Source organism: Perna viridis, chromosome 14, assembly GCF_037379345.1.
Source record: "Perna viridis isolate PV_CMFRI_1.1 ecotype Kerala chromosome 14, ASM3737934v1, whole genome shotgun sequence".
NCBI lineage: Eukaryota > Metazoa > Mollusca > Bivalvia > Mytilida > Mytilidae > Perna > Perna viridis.
In genome coordinates this window covers 33660774-33683297 of record NC_142458.1, presented here as the reverse complement: position 1 = coordinate 33683297, position 22524 = coordinate 33660774, and the positions used below count along the sequence as shown (strand labels likewise).

At 33.1% G+C, this 22524-nt stretch overlaps 1 long non-coding RNA gene across 1 annotated transcript; it reads left to right on the top strand.

Annotated features, from left to right (window-relative positions):
• Nucleotides 1–1863: 1863 nt before the first annotated feature.
• On the top strand, nt 1864–21509 carry LOC148599067 (uncharacterized). The gene is made up of 5 exons (XR_015918418.1): nt 1864–1954; nt 10043–10185; nt 11873–12003; nt 15176–15302; nt 16248–21509. It is a non-coding gene; the product is annotated as an uncharacterized LOC148599067 (long non-coding RNA).
• Nucleotides 21510–22524: the final 1015 nt, after the last annotated feature.

Below are 22524 nucleotides of genomic sequence, written 5' to 3'. Positions count from 1 at the left end.
TCACATTTTCTTGCAGTACAATTGTGGCTGTGTCAGATTTACCGTTGATTCCGTCAGTATTTTTCATCCGGCAGAAAATCCCATGTCCTTGATTTTTTTTCTTATTTTAGAAACCAAATTTCCCTAGTTCTAAGTTTTTGTTAATGTAAAATACCCTCTATAGTCGGCGTCACATAAATAACATACTGTTAAAATTTGAATAAAAATATTTTCTACGACTTTATTGACACCTACCGTCGTTTAAATTGTCTTAAATGACTTGCTCATTCGTTTAGCCAAACGGCTTCTCCCTAAACATTGAATCGTTAAATTCCGGTCAGATTTTAATTCTAGGTGGCAATATTTACATTGTAAAAAGTCGGCCATGTTTACAGTGATCGGGTTGCTAGGAGATGTTGTTTACGTTTAAATGGTTTGTCCAAAAACCGAAGAACCCAGAATGCAATTCGGCGTTATTTCGGATATCTCGGATTTATTTTACGCGAACAACGTATAATACCGAGAAGTTGATCAAGCAGACGATTGTCACCGGAGTTCGACGGGAACTTACGCACTTCGTTTGTAAACAAATCGTCCCGTAAAAACCAACATGGCGGATATTAGTATGGGATTTTCCCGTAAGGATTTGTTACGCATGATTTAAGCTAATAAGCGACTTGTTTTTGAGAAGCTGTTTGGCTAAACGAATGAGCAAGTCATTTAAGACAATTTAAACGACGGTTGGTGTCAATAAAGTCGTAGAAAATATTTTTATTCAAATTTTAACAGTATGTTATTTATGTGACGCCGAGTATAGTCATCATGCATATCTAGATTCTGAAGAGGGTTTTCGTGAAGAGGGAGGTATTAATAATGGGGTGAATTTGACCAAACAGTTGTTCCATTTAATCACTGAGTACTGTCTCTGTGGATTTCAATAAAGCTTGTCTTGTCTTGGTAATTTTGATTATATTGGTTTTTTTGTAAAAGAGGGGGCTGGGGGGGGGGGGGGGGGGGCAAATGAACGTAATCAAAGTATAATGATCAGTGACATTGTTCTAAAATTAATGGAATGAATTAGCTACTATATAGTGTTTTGGTTCCTAGACAATTTCTTTTAAATGATTTTGATTTCTTGGTTAAACCTCAGTTATATATATGGATAAGATTCACAGATACTTGATTGTCGGGTTTTTCTTGTACAAAAATGAAATCCTTCCTAAAAACTGAATTCAATTTAATGTAGCCTTCACAGAATATTTATAGAACATTCTCATTGTAAGTTGCTATATTTAAGATTGATCCAAACAATTGAGAGGTACAAATGTACCTTTGTTCATAAATAATTTAAGTGAATGTTTTCTGGGAAGGAAAGTTATTTGTTCACAATTGTTTTGTTTAGCAGATGGGGAAACTCAGATATTTTGATAATTCCCAGAATACCTTATTATATATCCAAATGAATGCTCTAACCATAACTGGTCAATACACATTATAGATCTGGTTCTTTGAAGGTATGTGACACATTTCCAGAGATTTTTTTTGAAAATGTTGAAACAACAGAAATGTAGGTATTGTAAGAGTAGAGTGATATGTAGCTTAGCATTATAAGAACTTTTTTCATAAAGTCCATAAATAAAAGGGTTGATAGGTAAAGAAAAAAGTTGTGTTAAGTGTTTCATTCTTTTTTTAGGTCTTAACCTTTTATTTGATGGAAAGTACATCTTGTAATACTTAAGGATTCCTTATGACATATGTTTTAATTTCTTGTGAAAAATTGAAAAGAATTCAAATAATTATGGTATATAAAAAAGATTTCTTGTAGCTTTTAGTCTTACATCTAATATGCCTTTATTGACTGTCTAGGATGTTATATAGTAATGAAAAACTTCTTCCACTTCAGATCCATCAAATTCTGCTCTGCCTTTAACATACTGGAAAATACTTTTGTAAACCTGACCAGTCTTACCAACTTGTAAGTTTATACAAAGCAGGTTGAACAATTTTTTGTTTTGACATTTTGTATATGATCTGATTTTTTTAAGTAGGCAGACCTAGGGTAAGGGACATAGCTCTTAAAATCATTGGAATGTTTGTATGCAGCATTTTACATCAATCTCATGTAAGCATCAAAGTAACTTTCAAAATGAAAGCTTGATAGGATTTGGTAAAATTGAATATGATAAAAATTGAATATGATAAAATCATTTTACTGATTTCAAGAGTTATATCCCTTACCCTAGTTCTATCTCCTTAAATTAATGTTCAACATAGTCTGCCATCTACTTATTTGAAGAAGAAATAGGGATGAAACTGTAACTTATTCCTTATAATAGCTTCATTTTCAAAGCTGTCAGAAAAGTTTCTATGAAATGTCATTAGAGATTCTGTAAAGGTTAACATTTTCAATGGGAGATAATCCTGCTGATACAATGTTGATAATTAAGGTCTTTTCCATTAGGGGGATTCTCCTGTAAATTCTTAAAACTGATTTGGCATGAAAAGTATGCGACACATTGTAACGAAAACTATGGATCTAAATCACTAGGACTATCCGTTACAGACTTGCGGGGAAATGACAAGTTAACACGCCACAAGTATGTCCCCTAACATTGATTTGTCATTCTTGCATCTATATGAAAAACCTATATAGATAGAGACAGTCTGAAAAGTGCATAATGTTTGTATTGTATTGGCCAATAAAAAATGCCCCGTCGGTCAAAGTGATCAAACTATTCTTTGTATGAGTTATCTAACTTTAACAGAAATCAGTTTCCGTTAATTTTTTTATTTTAAAAACTGTAATGTGTGGAAACATAAGACTTCCACCATTCATCCTATGTGACATATGGTGTTTCCAAAAGCAACTACTTCTAGCTATAAGAACAACATTCTTTTGTGTTATTGCAGGTTTTTACATTCAAGGATGCTAAATAACTGTGTTTGTTTAGAACTATTGAAGGAAAAGGTCCACTGACATTAGGGACTATATTCAAATACTGTTTGTCTAGAACTATTGAAGGAAAAGGTCCACTGACATTAGGGACTATATTCAAATACTGTTTGTTTAGAACTATTGAAGGAAAAGGTCCATTGACATTAGGGACTATATTCAAATACTGTTTGTCTAGAACTATTGAAGGAAAAGGTCCATTGACATTAGGGACTATATTCAAATACTGTTTGTCTAGAACTATTGAAGGAAAAGGTCCATTGACATTAGGGACTATAAAGGTCCACTGACATTAGGGACTATATTCAAATACAACAAATTTGCATGGTAAGTTGATTATTTACCTCCATCTTATTTTTTTTCTATTTGCATTTGCTGCTGATGCCATTTTTGTATCTATATTAAAGAGACTTACTGGTCTCCAATTAGCTATAAATCTTACATCTTTACAATCTTTTGGAATACATGTAATGATACTTTGATACTGGAATTGTGAAAGATTTCCATTTTCATTGCCAGAATGTAATGATCTATATACAAAAGGCCCAATATTTTACTCAAAAAATTTATAAAAATCAACTGTATATCCATTCGACCCTGGAGTAATGCCATTGGTCATGTTTTTTTAAAGCTTCAGCACACTCATCATAAGTTACGTTTCCCTCACATGAATCTGGTTGATCATCAGTGAGTTTAACTTTGTGATTAAAAAATGTTTCCTCCTTAGCATTTATATTTTTCTTTTGATACAAAGTTTTATAAAAGTTTTGCTGCTGTTTCAAAATTTCATTCTGATAAGTTATATGCTCTCCATTATCGTTGATAATCTTTGAAATGTTTTTTTTTAACAAAATTTTTCTTTTCTAATTTACAGAAGTATTGTGAACATTTCTCTTCATGCTCATGCCAAGTGGCTCTTGATCTAAGTAATAATCCATCTACCATCTTTTGCGTTTTTCTTTCAAGTTCATCGTTTTTATTGTTCGATAATGTGTTAGTTTGCTCTGAGGGGTTAAAATTCATAATATTTTCTAAATTAAAAATATCTCTCTCAATTTGTTTGTACTCCAATTTTTCTTTTTTTGATTTTGATATGCTGTACGATATTAAAGAACTCCTTATCTTTATTTTTAAAACTTCAAAAAATTATGCTTCACAGTAAGTTAGTCATCAATATCTCCAGACTCATAATATTCTGATACCGTGTCAGTTATACAAGACTTTACTAATTGAACATATTCTATGTCTCTCAGTAATTGATTAAATTTCCAATACCCTCTACCTCATTTTGAAAGACTTGCAGAGAAGGTGAAACAAATGGCAGAACGATCTGTTCGATAACCTGGTATTATTTTTGTATTTTACATCAAAGCAAAAATATCCTCACTTATTAAAAAATAATCATGTCTACTTTGCTTTATAGGATTTTTTTGCTGCCAAGTAAACTTTTTCATCAGGATAACAAGTTCTCCATTGGTCAATCAATTCAAGAGATTCAGACATCTCTTTTATCTTTTCCTTTGAATTAGGATTTCTGTTATGAAGTACATTATAAGTATCTAAGCGATAATCTTTGACAGTATTCCAATTACTGCATACAATGATTGAAGTATTTTTTTTGACAATTTTTTTGGATGAATTTCAGCAAAAAAGTCAGGCTTATCTATGTTACAACCATATAAACAAACAAGTGTTATATGTTGGTCATATAAACAAATATCAAGTAATAAAAACCGACCATTACTATCAATTACAGATTTATGTACTTTAACGTCAAGACCTTCTTTTAAATAAGATACAAACACCAGTATATCTACTATTACAGTGACTAAAATAACAATTATCTCCCCTTAATTTTTCAACTTCACTAGTTCTATGTGTCTCTTGTAAACAAGCTATAGCTGTATTTATGCTTTTAACCCAGTTAAAAAATATCTATTCTCTTATTAGTGTTTGACATTATACTCCTAACATCCATAGATAAAACTGTAATATTTTCACCCATATTTAAAGATTATAGGTAACAAAGTACATGTATACACATTTGCAAAAGCATTTTCTACACTATTATTTGTAAACAAAAAAAAAAAAAAAAAAACGAACATATAACTTACAAACACACATATACACTCACAGTCAAAAATCATAAACTCACAAAAGATGGTCACATATGATAACTCGCACAACTGTACCAAATGACTCAGTTTAGTTACTTATGTAGGCATTTTACATCTTGGATGATTGATTGATTGATTATTGGGGTTTAACGCCCGAGCAGCAATATTTCAGCTATATTCAGGTGATGAACATGAAAGGGATAATAAAATGAACATGAAATGATGATGATGAAATGAAAAAATGGATGGGACACAAGGATAATAGGGTCGACAAATTTTGATTGCCACAAGACAAAAAGGAGGGATGGGCAGGTTTGGGCCATTTAGCCTCCTCTGGCGGAGCGCCAAGGTTCGTACTCCTATTGAATACCACAGCAGGGGTCTTTAACGTGCGAGGAACGTGGCATCTTTCCCAACACAATGCACCACTATGGTTTGCAGTCAGGTTTTCCATATCATGGCCTGACAATCCCAGCATGTAACACGCCAGGGGTACCCAATTCCACCACTGGGGGCACACAAACCAGTTGCTCTGTGGGCAGAGCACCTAGCCCACTACTAAGTTTCTGAGCACTATTTAGTCGCATTTTGCAACAAGCTTAGCGCTGCTGCAGGTTTATTCTTTAGACACCCCGACCTGCACGGGGCCATCTTGGATGAAGAATTAAAAGTGTTGTTTTCATTTTTCTATAATTCAACCCTTGACCTTGAGGTAAAGACCTTTTCTCATTAAAATAAGAAAATAAATTGAACAGAAGGAAGCTCTGATATTGGTTGTTGACAAAAATAAAAGAAAACCGAAGTTATCAATATGATTATCTCCCTTTGACTTAGACCTCCACAATTTAATGTGGCTTTATCACATGATAAGTTGATTCTTAAAATATAAAGGATAATAAATGCAGTTATTTTATCATAGATGTATTAACATGAATTACTTTCTTTGACTATAACTATACACCTGTTATTTTAAATTCTTATCTAAAGTTAATGTTTAATTAATGTTAATTTAAATAGAAATATTGAATTGTTAATGATTTATCCTAAGGCATTTGAACATTTCGCTTTCTAATATAAAGTAACTGGAACGAAAATATATTGAAAAACAAAACATTACTTACATTTAATTGAACTGTCATTAAACACAGTCAGAATTAAATTTTTATAGTGTTTTAAACTTTTCACTATAATAGTTTGAACCTAATTCAATTCAGATTTGGTGAATAAAATAGAAAAAAGTTTTCCAAAATCCCCTCTCCCTTAGAATTTGTGTTTAAATGATTTTGACAATTCTATAGCAATGTCTTATTTAAGTGAAGAAAATAATTATATTTTTAAGATATTCTAATTCTAATATAGCATACTACAGACTTCTAGGAAGCTATAGAGAATATCAGTATTTCTGATGGATTCGTGCGTTAAGCACGGTACCATGATTTTTTGTCATATTACGCAGATACAAATTTTATTCTGAATGCTTCACGAATGTTCCTTGTCTATGTTTTTACTTGTATTTGATCATATTGGTGCATAAAAAACTCATAACTCGGGCTACATGGACAATATTCTCATGGAACTACATATAGTCCCTTACTAACAACTGAGAAGTCCAGGTGAGTACATGTATCATTGACTTCACCCTTATGATTTCAGATGTATAGAGATAAAACTATTTATTAAGTTGGAATAAGCACAAATGTTTGGATAATAAAAGCAAATGAGCAACTCGGACTCCCCTTGAAACTGGGAGCATGAACCGGGTGCACAGGTAGGGTAAGCGCTCTCTACTTTTCTAGAAACACCTGCCAAGTTGCCCATGAAAAGTCAAGTCCGGGGAAAACGAAAGAGGGAAGGAAAACTATGATGTGTTAAATAAATCAGTTTTAATGGTGCAGATGGATACACCGTAGTTGTGTGTTTTAGAATGGCAGCAAAATTGTGTGTCAAAAGTGCTAAGTCAATCCACCATAAAAATTGTGTCTATCATGAATCGTGTGTCCACACTTGTCCCTATGTGTACAGGGTTCAGCAGGCTGCGGGAGAATTAATTCTGTTAGGGACAATGTCTAGTTTAGGCCTTCTTAAAACCATTGAACACTTATACCAATGAACATTTTTGATTTTGTTTTTGCCCAGATTTTGAAATCATATGAGCAACAAGGCATGTGTTTTAAGAAAAAAACAGAGGATGTTAACTGTACTGGATACCCTTGTCCACACACCCATTTTATTAGTAAGTTAGGGGGTTGTTTACTTTTTTAGTTTTTGTGTGTATTTTTTTATTTTATTTGTGACAAATTTTGTTTCCAAAAAGTGTTCAACTATTTCATATCACAAATTCATCCTTTTTTAAAGTTGAATGTTGGTTTTTAATTAACCACAATGGTTAGATAGAAAAAGATTAAATAGAAAATATTGAAATTCATGGAAAAAAGGAGATAACTCTTTTATTTAGTGCAAAATTTTGTTGCTTTCTTGGGGAACATTAATATCATTTTCTGAGCCAATTGTTAATTTTTAAAATATCTTTGTACTATTGGACATACATGTAGTATAAACATTACATTGGAACAAAAAAATTCAGTGGGATAAAATTTATCATATGTCATCCATATCACAGGAACTGCCTGGTTTCTAAATAGGCAGTCTCTTAAAAATACCCACTTATGCAATATTCTATTGAGACATTCAAAACTGACTTAATTCTATTTGATTAGTATTGGAGGTAGGTATTTCAAATATAATTACTTTTGCCTAAGATAAAAATATTAGAGAGAGGGAAAATGGAAAAAAAATTAAGTTGCCATTAAATTGTTGTACTTACAGTATTTGACGATAAAATCACTTAGCCATACCAATTTGTATTTTTTTCTTGGGAATCTGATGTATAACAGTGTAGAAATTAATCACATTTACATGATCTCTGCCCAGTACTAACAATCATGTGTAAGGTGTAATATTTACAGGATCTCTGCTAGGTACTATCACTCATGTGCAAGTAGTAACATTTACAGGATCTCTGCTCGGTACTATCAATCATGTGCAAGTTGTAACATTTACATGATCTTTGCCTAGTACTATCACTCATGTGTAAGTTGTAACATTTACATGATCTCTGCTGCCCAGTACTGTCACTCATGTGTAAGTAGTAACATTTACACGATCTCTGCCCTGTACTATCAATCGTGTAAGTTGTAACATTTACAGTCGTCTGAATATAGCTGAAATACTGCTGCTCGGACGTTAAATCCCAACAACAAACATGCAACATTTACATGATCACTGCCCAGTACTATCACTGATGTGTAAGTTGCTACATTTACACAGTCTGTGACCAGTGCTTGTATTCATGTGTAAGTTGCCATATTTACATGATCTCTGCCCAGTACTATCAATCATGTGTAAGGTGTAATATTTACATGATCTCTGCCTAGTACTATCAATCATGTGTAAGGTGTAATATTTACAGGATCTCTGCTAGGCACTATCACTCTTGTGTAAGTAGTAACATTTACAGGATCTCTGCCCATTACTATCACGCATGTACAAGTTGTTACATTTACAAGATCTCATATCAGTACTATCAATCATGTGTAAGTAGTAACATTTACAGGGCCTCTGCCTAGTATTATGAATCATATGTAAGTTGTAACATTGACAGGATCTCTGTCAGTACTATCAATCATGTGTAAGTTGTACCATTTACATGATCTCTGCTGCCCAGTACCATCAATCATGTGTAAGCTGTAATACTTACAGGATCTCTGCCCAGTACTATCAATCATGTGTAAGTTGTACCATTTACATGATCTCTGCTGCCCAGTACCATCAATCATGTGTAAGCTGTAATACTTACAGGATCTCTGCCCAGTACTATCATTCATGTGTAAGTTGTACCATTTACATGATCTCTGCTGCCCAGTACCATCAATTATGTGTAAGCTGTAATACTTACAGGATCTCTGCCCACTACTATCAATCATATGTAAGTTGTTACATTTATAGGATCTCTGCCCACTACTATCAATCATATGTAAGTTGTTACATTTATAGGATCTCTGCCCACTACTATCAATCATATGTAAGTTGTTACATTTATAGGATCTCTGCCCAGTTCTATTAATCATGTGAAAATTGTAACATTTGCATGATCTCAGCTCAGTATTATTACTCATGTGTAAGTTGTAATATTTACAGGATCCCTGCTCAGTACTATCACTTATGTGTAAGTTGTAACATTTACAGGATCTTTGCCCACTACTATCACTCATATGTGAGTTGTAACATTGTTGACAGTCACTTCTGTTTTTAAGTCACTAATATTGTTAGCGACTTTTTGCACTCATAATTTTAGTATTATATATTCCCATATGATTTGGATAATTATATATTTCTTGTCACATTAAGCTACTGATTGGTGCTATGTTTATCATCATAGCTTCATAGGAGATCAAATTTTACATCTTAAATATCATACACTTGTGTTTTTTGCTTGTATGAAAACAGGAAGTTTACCTTAAAAGATTACACTGTTTGCGATATAGACACAGGGGCTTGTTACAATTGACTATATAGATAACCAGGGACAATGAGTGCAGCCATTTCTGCCATGAAAAGCAAACTATTTGTAAATTCAGATCACATAACCATAGACCAACATGAATATAACCATGAGAGAATACACTGCAAAAATCAAGGCCTCCGCTCATATCACACAAACCATACTGTTTAATATGTAATTTTATTAGTATGAAAACTGTTTTCGCACTGAAGTTCTCCTTTTCTTGCTATGTATACCAAAGGAATTGTCTGTGTGTTAGTTTCGAGAAGTTTTTATTTTTTCACTTTTCAGTAGCATGTTTTTTCTCATGAGCAATAATTTCACTCAGTTTTTCTTACAGTTTTTACAGTTTTTCTTGTTTTTCACTTCTATAGTTCTAGTATTCAGTTGTTTGTTTATGCTGCTTTTGTCTAATTTCTGCACTCGTTTTAGAGCCAGGTATGCTGTACTCCCTATTGGAATATCACAAGGCACTGCACAGCTCAACCATAGATACACCTGGACCAAGATTTACACAATGGATTTCTGAGTTGGCCCTTCCAGAATAGTTCTTTTTTTACACATTATATTGGAAGGTAAGGAATGTCTTATGCTACATTCACACCTTTAACAATGTTAGTGTTCATATTAAGCCTGGCCTTCTCAAGTGCTTTCGGTACAAGGTGGTTATTTACTATAACACGAATAAAGTCCATAATGTCTTTGGTAGTAAACTTCTCTTCTTGAGCCACTCACACTTGCCACATACAAAAGAATGTTTTTTACATAGTCATGTTTTCCTATGTAGCACCAGATAACTGCATCAACTGTATGAGGCATCTTTGATTGAACTCTCATAATTTTCTCCAAATTGCTTAGTACCTACAGCAAGTTCAGAATTACTCCTTTTGGTCAAGTCCATTGAAAAGTTATTCAGAAGCTTTTGGTGTTGCTTTTGTGTTTGTGCTGGCAAGATTTTTAGGAGACTTTTGTCTTCTTTCACACTTTTTCACATATTTTCTGACAACTGTCTTGTGTCAATGAAATGCTGAGGCTCAGTTTTTGATTTTCCCTCCTCATACAAATCAAATGCAGCTCTGTAAGCTGAACTGTGTGGGTTGGTTACTAATTAGTTTACCTCTGTGTTGTATTTTAAAAGGTCTTCAATGTCTTCTATAGCCTATTCATCACCAAAGCCCTTCACTATTGGAATATTAACATTACATTCATCAGTACATTCAGAGTGGAGTTGGCCTGAGTTAGTATCAACATCTAGTGTAGAATGTTCTGAACAGAGCTTATTTTTGTCAACCAAATTATTTTTTAGTTACATTTGCAGCTGAAGTGTAGAAAACCTTGTTAGCTGGTTGGAACAGTGTGCATCCAACACCTGAGTAGGGTCTGCTGCTGTACATGCCATCCATTTGTACACTTATATACAATGTACGCTGTGGGTTTTTCTTTCCTCATAGGCAGTTTACTTCAACTAATTCTTCCCTTCTCCATTTCATGTCTTTTTTTACAATTTGTACAATGTTTTTATATACTTTATTTGCCCTTCTTTGTAGGCTAGAGGTGCTGTAGTTGAAATATTGCCACTTAGAAAGATTTTATGCAAGCTTGTTGATTGGAGTCTGACTTAGGCCAACTTGTACACCAATTGTTAGTTTTGAAGGTTTTTTCCCTGGCCTTTCGGTTTCAAGTTCCTCATACTGTGTATACATCTTCAAAAACTATTTACATGATGTGCAAATAAGTGGAAATCTTGATTAGAAGCCTCATTTTTTCTTTGTCTAAATCATTCAGTAGAATACCATCAATCAGGACTTTTCATCTTATACTCTCTAAATGCACATTCCACATGCTCTCTGATTTGTAAAGACACAACACTATGTGGGAATCAGAATTCAACCTGAAAATTAGAAAAGAAACCATATTTAATGTCCTACTAACACTATAGTTATTTCTACAATCAAATGCAATTAAGAGTTATCTCCCCCTTAAATTTAAAGATTTTTTTTTAATGGGGCATCTATGTATATTGTGCTGATTTACTCATACTTTATAACTTATGTAAAGGTTAATTAATAGATAAAGTGCAAAAATTTCTGTTCTTGGAAATAAATTTGCAAATTTTTAGAAAAAATATCCTAAACAATGTGAAAATTGTGCACACATGGAATATATTTTTTCATTTATTTTGATATATATGTTAATAAACTGTTTAATTTTAAGTTAATTATGTTATCTTTTATAACATGTCCTACCTTTTGTCTTTTTTAGCTTCTTTCTTGGATTTCCTAGCATCAGGACCAGACTTAGGTCTCAGTAACTTGGCTGCTCAACTGGAACGCTCTGCCTTCTCTTCAGGATCAGTTTATGGTTCATAAACAACCAGTTCATGAGTTTTCCTTGTAAGTCGAACATGTTTCTTAGTCATTTTTCACTGTAGAAAGTTTAGTTCTTGCTTTGTTGTGAGGTAAATTCCCAGATTTAAAAGTTTATTTATTTCCTTTTTTTAATCCTGACATTTTATAAATTTGAAATGTTGACTCTGATAATTTAGCTTTGATAAGTGTTGGTGTGCTCTGTTGCAAGTTTATTTTATATTTTTGTTTTGCTGTACAAGTTGACGTGAAAAGTTCTTTGCATTATTTACACAATGAACAACAGGTGCCCCCTCCAAACATATAAAATTCTTATGGCCGCAAAATCATACTCCAACCTGAAAAGGAAATAATATCTCAACTTTAATAGATTTTCACCTTGCTTGTTTTTTGTACCTATAATAAGATGTGAATATGAACTTGAGTACTGATTTGGAACTGCTTCATGTTTTCTATAGGATACAATAAAGCACTTATTTGTTTACATTCTACCTATTATGGTACTGAGTATTGAATACAAGGACAAGATGGTACCTGACTGGTTTGACATGGCCTGAAATTTATTTTTATATCATATTTTACCCATTGATGATGGATTTTGTTTTAGTAATAATTAATAACTTGTTGTAGAGTTGAAATGATTTCTCATAAATGAAATGTAGGTGCCTTATTTTTTTCCTGTGTATTTTGAGCTGAATCTTCAAGCAACCAAAACAACTTAAATTTAGGTCAACCTTTTCTGCATTACCATATACTTTTTGTCCCCTGCAAATCGTTGTGAGGGAACATGGAAATATTGGGTGTCCATTTGTCCGTCCGCGTTTTCCGCAATTGTTTTGTCCTCTGTCGCAATGCAGAGCGGGGACATAGAAATGCTGGTGTCCATCCGTGCGTCCGAAGCTTGTGGACGCAACCCCTCAGAAACGGCTGAACGGAATTTGACCAAATTTTGTAGGATTGTTTGTCACCATATGTAGTTCACCATACTTAACTGCTATTTTGATTCGACAATTATTATGGGAGTTATGGGACTTTGTTCATTTTTCACATTATTCGCAATAGGAACACCTTGTGGATGCAACTCCTCAGAAACCGCTGAAGAGAATTTACCAAATTTTGTATGATTGTTTGTCACCATACATAGTTGATCATACGCTATTTTGATTCGACAATTTTTATGGGAGTTATGGGACTTTGTTCATTTTTCACATTATTCGCAATAGGAACACCTTGTGGATGCAACTCCTCAGAAACCGCTGAAGAGAATTTACCAAATTTTGTATGATTGTTTGTCACCATACATAGTTGATCATACGCTATTTTGATTCGACAATTTTTATGGGAGTTATGGGACTTTGTTCATTTTTCACATTATTCGCAATAGGAACACCTTGTGGACGCAACTCCTCAGAAACCGCTGAATGGAATTTGACCAAATTTTGTAGGATTGTTTGTAACCATATGTAGTTGACAATACTTAACCGCTATTTTGATTCGACAATTATTATGGGAGTTATGGGACTTTGTTTATTTTTCATGTTCTTTTTTTGCGGATTTTTTTTTGTTGTATGAAGAATTCTTAACCTAACTTAATTTGATTCATTTAGATACATTAACCGTGAATCGCCACATGGACTTATGAAAGCACATAAGTTTTGAATCTGTTATTTATATAAGTGTCAAACATTTGTAATTCAACTCTTTCTACGGTTGCGGGGGCCATATGGCTACGCGTAGCATTCTTGTTGTTATGCTTTTATCAAAGAATTTGTTTTGGTATGTGGCTTTTTTTGAAGAGTTACAGATTAAGTTCGACTTTGGTTACGGTTGATTGTCTTTTACGGAAGTTATGGCCCTTGGACTTTTTATTCGTGGGGGACATTGGAATGCTGTTCTTTTATGTTTTTTCTGCAAATAAAAACTTCAATTAGAAACCCCATTTGACAAATAATATGTAAAAAATTAGAAATCTGATCAAATTTCCCAAAAATAGCTAGAATTTCACAGAATTTCAAGAAAACTTCTTCCTACATACTTCAATACCCAAAGGCATGATCTACACAGAAATAAAATCCATCATAAATGGGTAAGCTTTGAAATGAAAGTAACTTTTTGTCAATGGTGGTTTCGAATTGAAGTTTAGGGGAAAATTCCTACACACCCATGCTGAAAAAGTTAATTTTAGCAAAATGATGGCATTTTACCAGAAATATAGAAAAAATATCTACAAAATAAATCAGCTTTTGGAGAGAGCAGAGAACGTATTATATAGACAGGAACTTCAACACCTAATGGCAAATATGGGATGATAAATAGGAGATTTCCTGGTGTCATTGGATGGAAATCAGTTAATGTACACAGGCTAGCATAAAACAATCTGCTTATTTACCCGCAGTTGATGTTTTTCACTTGTGCCACAACACTAGGTTCATTAATGCTATCTATTTGGCTTATGAGCCTCACAGCTTTAACAGTTAGACATGTGTGTCAAAAGGGGAAGTGTTGGTCAAATTGCCCCATTGCCACCATGTTTAGAGTATCCATCAGGATGACAGAGAAAATTAAGGGAGTGGAGGGCAGGCTAGGAAAAGGCAGTATTTATTTATTTATTAATTTTTTTTGTTTTTTTGCGTCAACTAAGAATCTTTTCGGAAGGATTGGGTGGTTCTTAAAATGACCTTTATGTTTGCTTTTCTTCTTTCATAATTGGGGCTTCTTTTTTTTTGCAGTAACTTCTATGGTGCAGCAGTCCTGGCACAGCATCTAGTTGGCTCTTTTTGTAATATATTCTCTTACTGTTGTGGTATTTGTAGGCCTTGTGATCTGCCATGTTTTGAGCTATCTGTTGAAGTCTTCCTTTTTTATCTCAGGATGTTTTTCATATTTCTGAAAATAAACAAAGTCTTTGCCTATCTTTTCAAAGAAAGTGTTAGAGTCAGTTGAAAACTTTTTTCCCAAATTCTCGCTCTTTTTTATGGCAGATATGCCAAGTCTGTTGTTTTTGCTATGAACTGTAGAATGTAACCTCCCCTCCATATTTTTGACATGGGTTAAATTTTAAGTTAGGCTTGCACTCAGTGCACGGTAGAAACCATCATTGTTCGTCATATAATATATTTTCATACTACTTATTATTTCTTCACTTAGTACCATCTTAATCAGTTCAGTGACTAATTTTTGTCTGTTTTGTCCTTTTTAGCAAAGTGGTGTTACAGCAGCTTAGGTAGTAAGATCGCTACCACCAGTTACTCGTTTCTGTTTCACTACACACCACAGAATCTTGGAAGCAGGATGAGCAGCAGTTAGAGTAGCAGTTACAATAGCAGGTAAGATTTAACCAATTATTTCTATCATGATATTCATCAAGTGCTTTAAAATCTTGGAACATCGACATCTCAAATCAAGCCTGAATTTCTGTTTCAATTCTTTATTATCCATCTTAGTTATACTGTGGAGCATTGTCTCATTGAACTTGGTACGTAATCTTGAGCAAAACTGGTGTTAACTCAGGTGCAAGGTACCAAGGCTTGTATAGCATCTTCAACTCCTTGTGCCACCCTGGCATCTCCATCAGTAGGTGCATACTAAATTAAAATACCCTGTAGTGCTAGTTGGCTCCCTACATCCTTTCCCATCTCATATTCTGACATTGATGTCAATCTTTTGGAGATGCAGTACATCCTTCATGGCCTCCAGGACTAACTACTTCAAAACTAAGTCTTTGTAACCATGCTTCCTTCCAACATAATAGGTTTTGGGACACTACAACAGTTATGTAATTTCTGTGTGTGCTTTGCTTTATCCCCATCATCTGTGCATGGTAAGCATTAAGCCATGGTTTTTTTCAGTTTGAACAACTTGAACCAGGATATCGACCATCTAGTGACAAATCTGTCTTCTTTATTCAGGTCTATCATCTCCTTTGCTTCTCTATTTGAGTTCCTCTGCATTGTCATACCACTTCTTCTAGGAAGTGGAACATTCAAACAAGCCTAAATCTCTTGTGTTTTCCTGTTTCCTATTGGACTGTCTAAACCCACTGATGCCAATCCAACATTTGTTATATGAAGGATTCAGTCCCGGCTTGTTGTTTTCAATTGTAGAGCTAAATTATTTCATTAAACACAAACCGACAGTTCTTGAATTTAAGTCTGTACAAAGCACCACAACCTCATTTCTTTATGGTATAGAATTCCATCTAACAGAGCTAACATCTGTTCTTCGTCAATGATGCAAGAATTTGAATTGAATGTTGTTTTGTCTCTTTTCAGTTGACATGGTCATGAGATCATCTTCTGAGAATTGTCAACAGTAGGATCATCATCATTTCCTGACTGGGAATAGCTGTTGCCAATGGTATTTTTGTATGATGATTCTTCTGTATCAGCTTCAACATGTGTATCGTCTTGTTGGTGACCTTGCAAATTCATTTGGATGCAAATTTTTTTAATTATCTTCATCTGGTGAAACTGCATTCTCAATGCAGTGAGAGTGAGACCTCCTCTGAAGACCAGTTTTACCTTTGATGTGTGTGAAAAGTATCGGCAGAAAACATCTTTGAATATTCTTGCAGTCAATTTTGGCACTAAACTTTGATGTGATTTTTCCTTTCAAATGGCACATTATATACATTTCAGTTCTTTTGCTAATTTAGATGGTATTTTTTTATGCTGTTTATGTTTGTTTAGTCTTAGAAAGGCTCAGGTTGAAGTCTTTTATTTCTTTCATCAGATAAATTAACTCTAATAGGATTCTGGGATAACCCCTCTGAGTGGAGGGGGGATCAAAGAAACATCAATAGAAATCAAATATGGTGTGCAAAATCTGTGAAATGGAAAAAATATATTTGATTTAGAAATTTTCTTATTGGTTTTATTAAAAACATGTTCTTAATTTGCCATATAGAATTTTAATTTTTAAAAATATAAATACCCTGGTAATTTTGGCATTTTTTTCACTTTTTACATCATTGTTCTGTGTAAATGTAAAAAAATGTGATAGAACTGTGTTTTTTTCTAGAAACATAACGAAAAAATCAAATTTTTAAAAATTTTGTCCAAATAAATTGTAAAATTATGCAAATATCCTGCAGAGCAAGCCAACAAGTTGTAAATTTCTAAATCCTGAGCCGTAATTGGGTATTTGGTCAAATCAGCAGTTGTGAAAAATATTTATTTTTACAGGGGCAAATCATTTTGCCACCAATTTGTGGATTTTTTCTGGTCTCTTTTTCATATCTTTATTTTATTTTTTTTCCATGTCAAAGATTTACTTTAAATTTTACTTTTATTTGTTGTAATTTGTTTTGTTTTCATATTTTAACCATATTAACCCTTGTCATGCTGAGTTTTTTTTTTTTTTAAAAGTCTTGATTTCAATATTTTACAAACATATGCAAATTATAAAAGTTAGTTGTGCAATGGTAGTGATGCTGATTGTTATATATAATTTAAAGATGGGTGATCATAGGGTGGGGTGGATGGGGTGAGGAGGTAGTCATATGTTGGGTGGGTCAACGTGGTAAAATGGGTCTGTCACTCGAAAATGGTCATTTTTGTCAATTTCTGGAAATTTTTTGCTACATGTTTGGTTATAACAGCAAAACAGAAACCAAAGCACATTCAACACACAGCGTGTACCCAGTGAAGACCGCTGAAGCCAAAAAAAGTTTGTTACAGTCTTAAGTGGGTTGTGGGGAGTCCCCTGAAGAGTCACATGTGTGAAAAAATGAGGATTTTAAAAAAATTTTGGCCTCTGTTTTGCCTAAAAATGGAAATAGTCAATACAAGAGGTTGACATAGAAATGGTAGTGACAGACACCATTCTTATTTAGATTCCATGTGAAATAGAGCTCTATAGATAAATTCTGCACTGGTGAGGGGCCGAAAAAATGGACCCTACTCCCTAAAAAATCTCACCTTTTTGGGCAGCAGAAACTCATCACCTCTTCTTTCAGCTCTCAATTTATTATTTTTTAACACATTCTATATCAGATAGCCTCATTTTAAAGCAGAGTCATGATGCTTGCAGATGGACACAAATTGTACTTTTTCTAAACTAAGATTAACACTGCCAGGACCAATAAAGCAGAACCAGGGCCAATCCCATATAGGGTCCAGGCACAGCATGACAAGGGAACAAGAATTACATAATTCATACTTACGGTATTTTCTTATAAGATTTTTGATAAACAGCTTTTTTTTCTGATAACATAATTATCTAAGAATAATTACCTTTTTAGTTTTTGATAAAATCTTTGTTTACAAAAAAGAGCAGTTTTTAAATAAGTGATCATTTTCAGATTTTTGCATTTTTCTGTCATAAGTAAGTGGATCATGGTGGGTGTGTTTGAATAAAATTTGCAGAATCAAAAGTTGTTGGATTGGATTGAAATTTGTCAGAATGCTAGGGGACATTGAAATTCCAGGCGTCCCTCCGCTCATTCTACTGTGTCCGTCCGTCTGTCCGCCTGTCTGCCTGTCCGTGTTATTTGCACTTTTTATACGCCTGTCAAAAATGGGACTTATTATGGTACACCATTGTATGTCTGTCCGTCCGTCCACACTTCAGACAATAACTCAAAAACTCTTTCACCAACTTTAATGAAAGTTTTGTGAATTGTTCATATCTATTGACATAAGCTCCCTTTCGATTTTTATAAATTTCAGATTTTCGTTTCCTTGTTATGAATTTTTTTCCTTAAAAAAGAGGGATTTTCAAGTTTTCAGACTATAACTCAAAAACACTGTCACCAACTTTTATGAAACTTTGGTTAATTGTTCATATTTATTGATATAAGCTCCCTTTCAATTTTAATAAATTTCAGATTTTTTGTTTCCGTGTTATGAAGTTTTACTCTTTAAAAAAAAGATTTTCAAGTTTTTGCACAATTACTCAGAACACTTTCACTAACTTTTATGAAACTTCGGTGAATTGTTCATATCTTTTGAAGTAAGCTCCTTTCCAATTTGTATAAATGTCAAATTTTACTTTTTTGTGTTATGAAGTTTCACTCTTCAAAAAAAAGCCGGAAATGGCTAAGGAAATTTTATTCGTTGAAAAAACGTTTAAAACAGACCATTTGTTATGATGATCGACTAATAAATATAAAAGATACTTGGTAACTTTGTCAGAAAAGTGTGTTTTAAACAAGATAGAAGTGTATGGGTGAAAAATCCAGACAACTACTTAGTTAAACTTGAGGTAGCCTTGGTAGTGCCAAATATTTCGTGCATTTTTTATTTACCTTTTTTTTGGGGGGGAGGGTATTTAACAGGGCTCAACGTATTTCTGCTTGATCATATAAATTCATTAAAAGCATAAGGGCAACAGGCATATCATGCGCTTAAAGCACAGCTCTATATTTTGTAATGGTCCTACCAAATAAGTTTTGTTTTTGATATGTAGCCTTATTATGAAGAGTTACAGATCTAGTTTGACTTTGGTTACAGTTAAATGATTTTACGGAAGTTATGGCCCCTGAACTTTGAAAATTTCAGTGAATTTACAGTATTCTGCTTTTTTATTTGGTAATACTTAAACCAATTTATTTTATATTTTGTATGTAGTCCTACTATGAGGTTACAGATTAAGTTTGACTATAGTTATGGTTGAATGATTTTTACGGAAGTTACGGCCCTTGGAGTTGAAAATTTCAATTATTTCAGTGAAGTTCTCTGCCCTTTTTAGCTCACTTGGCCATAGGCCATATGCGCTATTGCCATTACTTTGCGTCCGTCGACATCTGTTGTCGTTGTTAACCATTCTTTAAATATCTTCTCCTCTGAAAGTACTGAATGGATTTGGATGAAACTTAGCATGATTGTTTTTAGAGTATCCTGTAGAGCACAAAATAAGCTTATGCATGACTCTTAATTTGTTATCATGCTTACCTATTGACATGAACTTTTGCTATTCATGCTTACTGTTGCTGTAATTCACTATCCATGCTTATGCATGGCCTTAATTTGCTATCCATGCTTACACATGGCAATAACTTTTGCTATCCATGCTTAGGCATGGCAATAACTTTTGCTATCCATGCTTAGGCATGGCAATAACTTTGGCTATCCATGCTTAGGCATGGCAATAACTTTTGCTATCCATGCTTAGGCATGGCATTTATTTTGCTGTCTTTGCTTACACATTGTATTTACTTGGCAGTTTTTTTTATTCTAATTCTTGGTTTTTATATTGTTATCTATGTTTCTGCAAAGATTTTGATTATGTAATTTTTGTTTACATTGGAGTTCACTGTATCTGTATTTTTTTTGGCAATTTCATTCAAATATATGCTAATATTTGTATGTAATTCCTCCCCCCTACCCCACAAGTTCATTTTTTATGATTTTATGGTATAAGGGGGATAACTTTAGAAGTTCAATATTTTCTGTAAACTCAGATATGTATTATTTTTATAAATAAGCATTTCTTAGTTCCCAGTTTTTCCAAATTATTGTTGATAGAACAGGGCTGTGTTTATAGTAACATATTTTGAAATAATCATGTAGTATGTAAATAAACTTTAGTTTTAGTGATTTTATTTTTTTTTGTTTCTCAACTTACAATTAGGAATGGTATGTTGATAACTAAGTCTAGTTTATTTACCCAGTATATATATCCATACAAATATTGTTGTACTTGGTACTAATTCATATACAAGTACATGAATTTGTTTTAATTACTTAAGGCAATTTTTTGGATTAACATACATGTTTTGCAAAGCAATTTTACTTTAACAATCAACAAAAATGTACATGCATATAAACTCCAAGATAAATACTCTATTACATGTAGTAATTTCCTGACTTACTCAGAACATACTACAAATTATCAAGGACTTAGGAGATGCACAATAAATGTATATGTACTTTCTATTTGGCTGAAATACACTTTCAAAATCCTCCCTGATAGTTGAGTGGTACATAGTATCTTTCACAAGACAATGGTGTCAAATAGAAATAACAACACTTAAAACACGTTCTATTGTTATCAATATTTACTTCAAAAATTTGAACAACTCATCTTTTTGTACTTGCCATTGTTCAGATCTAGCTCAATACAACTCAAAGTTGAAACTGGCAGATATAATAGACCTCTATACCTCTAAATGAACGTTTATATATTTACTGTAACAATAGTAGTATTGAAGATGAGAAACACTTGTTGTTTGAATGTAATTTTTACTCAGATTTATGAGACGATTTATTCACCAATGCCTGTGCTTTTAATAAGGACTTATACCTTTTAGATGTCAATAACAAACTTGAATTTTTAATGTTAAGTATAGAAATGGTTCAAATTTTAGCCAGTTGTATACATACAATGTTTTATAGACGAAAACATGCATTCGTTTAGTGCAATGCTTTAAGTGTTATAGTATATACGGGTAATATTTTCTATCTTGCTTTCTGGGTTTGTTTTATTTGTAGTTTTTCATAAGCCGTTATCGGCTGGCATCTCTTACAATAACTTATAATGTGTACTATGTAATGTACAGGATGGTGACATTTTAATAAAATATTGTTTGTTGCTGTTGTATTTAAAGAAAACGCTTCTTATAATTGCAATTTTTTTTTTTCAAAAAATTAATGATAGTGGAGAAATGGGCATTTTTTTTAAGGAATTTCCCTTGAAAATGGAAATGTTTTATGACTCAGACATGCTAAAGATGTATTAAAGCCTATAATTGCCCTTATCTAAACCATTATCTTTCAGCTGAGTGAATTGAACTCTATCAAACATGGCAAATATGTAAGTTTTAATAATGACTTTGAAAAAAATATTTGTCCTTGAATTTTGGCCAAATGCCAATATTTAGAAAATGGTTATTTTTGTACATTTCAATGCCATGTGTTTCCTTACATAACACTTTTAACAAGCTCACTTGTTTATATTAAATTAGATTAGCCCTTATATAGTAACTACACAGCAGTTTGCTGGGCATTTCAGATATGACAGTAGAAGGAAGTAACCAAGATTTGCTGGATGTGTGGCAATGAGAAAACAGCGGTTTTTACCTCCTGTGTTTCTGCTTGTTTCTTTTTTGTTTTTTTTAGCTTAAAGGGCAAAGAAAATTATTGGAGTATGTAAAACATGATTATATAAACCTACAAAAATCATAAGTAGTATCAAAATATGAAGGATGCCCTACAACCATCAATCTGTCTCTGCATCCATCTGCCTATTTTAAATCATGTCTACGCTTTTTCTCTTTAACTTGTTTTTCTTTCAATGTAGACTTTTGATATTTGGCATGTGGGTAGATATGACCTCAAGGTGATGTGTTGGATACCATGATTGGTGACAACTGACCTTGAACTTTGACCTGAAGGAAAAAATTTGTGTTCAATGTGGCTGTTTATAATGTAACAAATTGTGCCCCGGCTATAGATATGATAATTCTTTTATCTTTCAACATGTACAAATGTATGTAGCCTTTGATATTAGGCATGTGAGTAGATAATCTAATGATTAATGACCTTAAACTTTCACCATGAGGTAAACTCTTGCAAGTTTTTTTTAAATGTTTTTTTTTACTGTAAAACA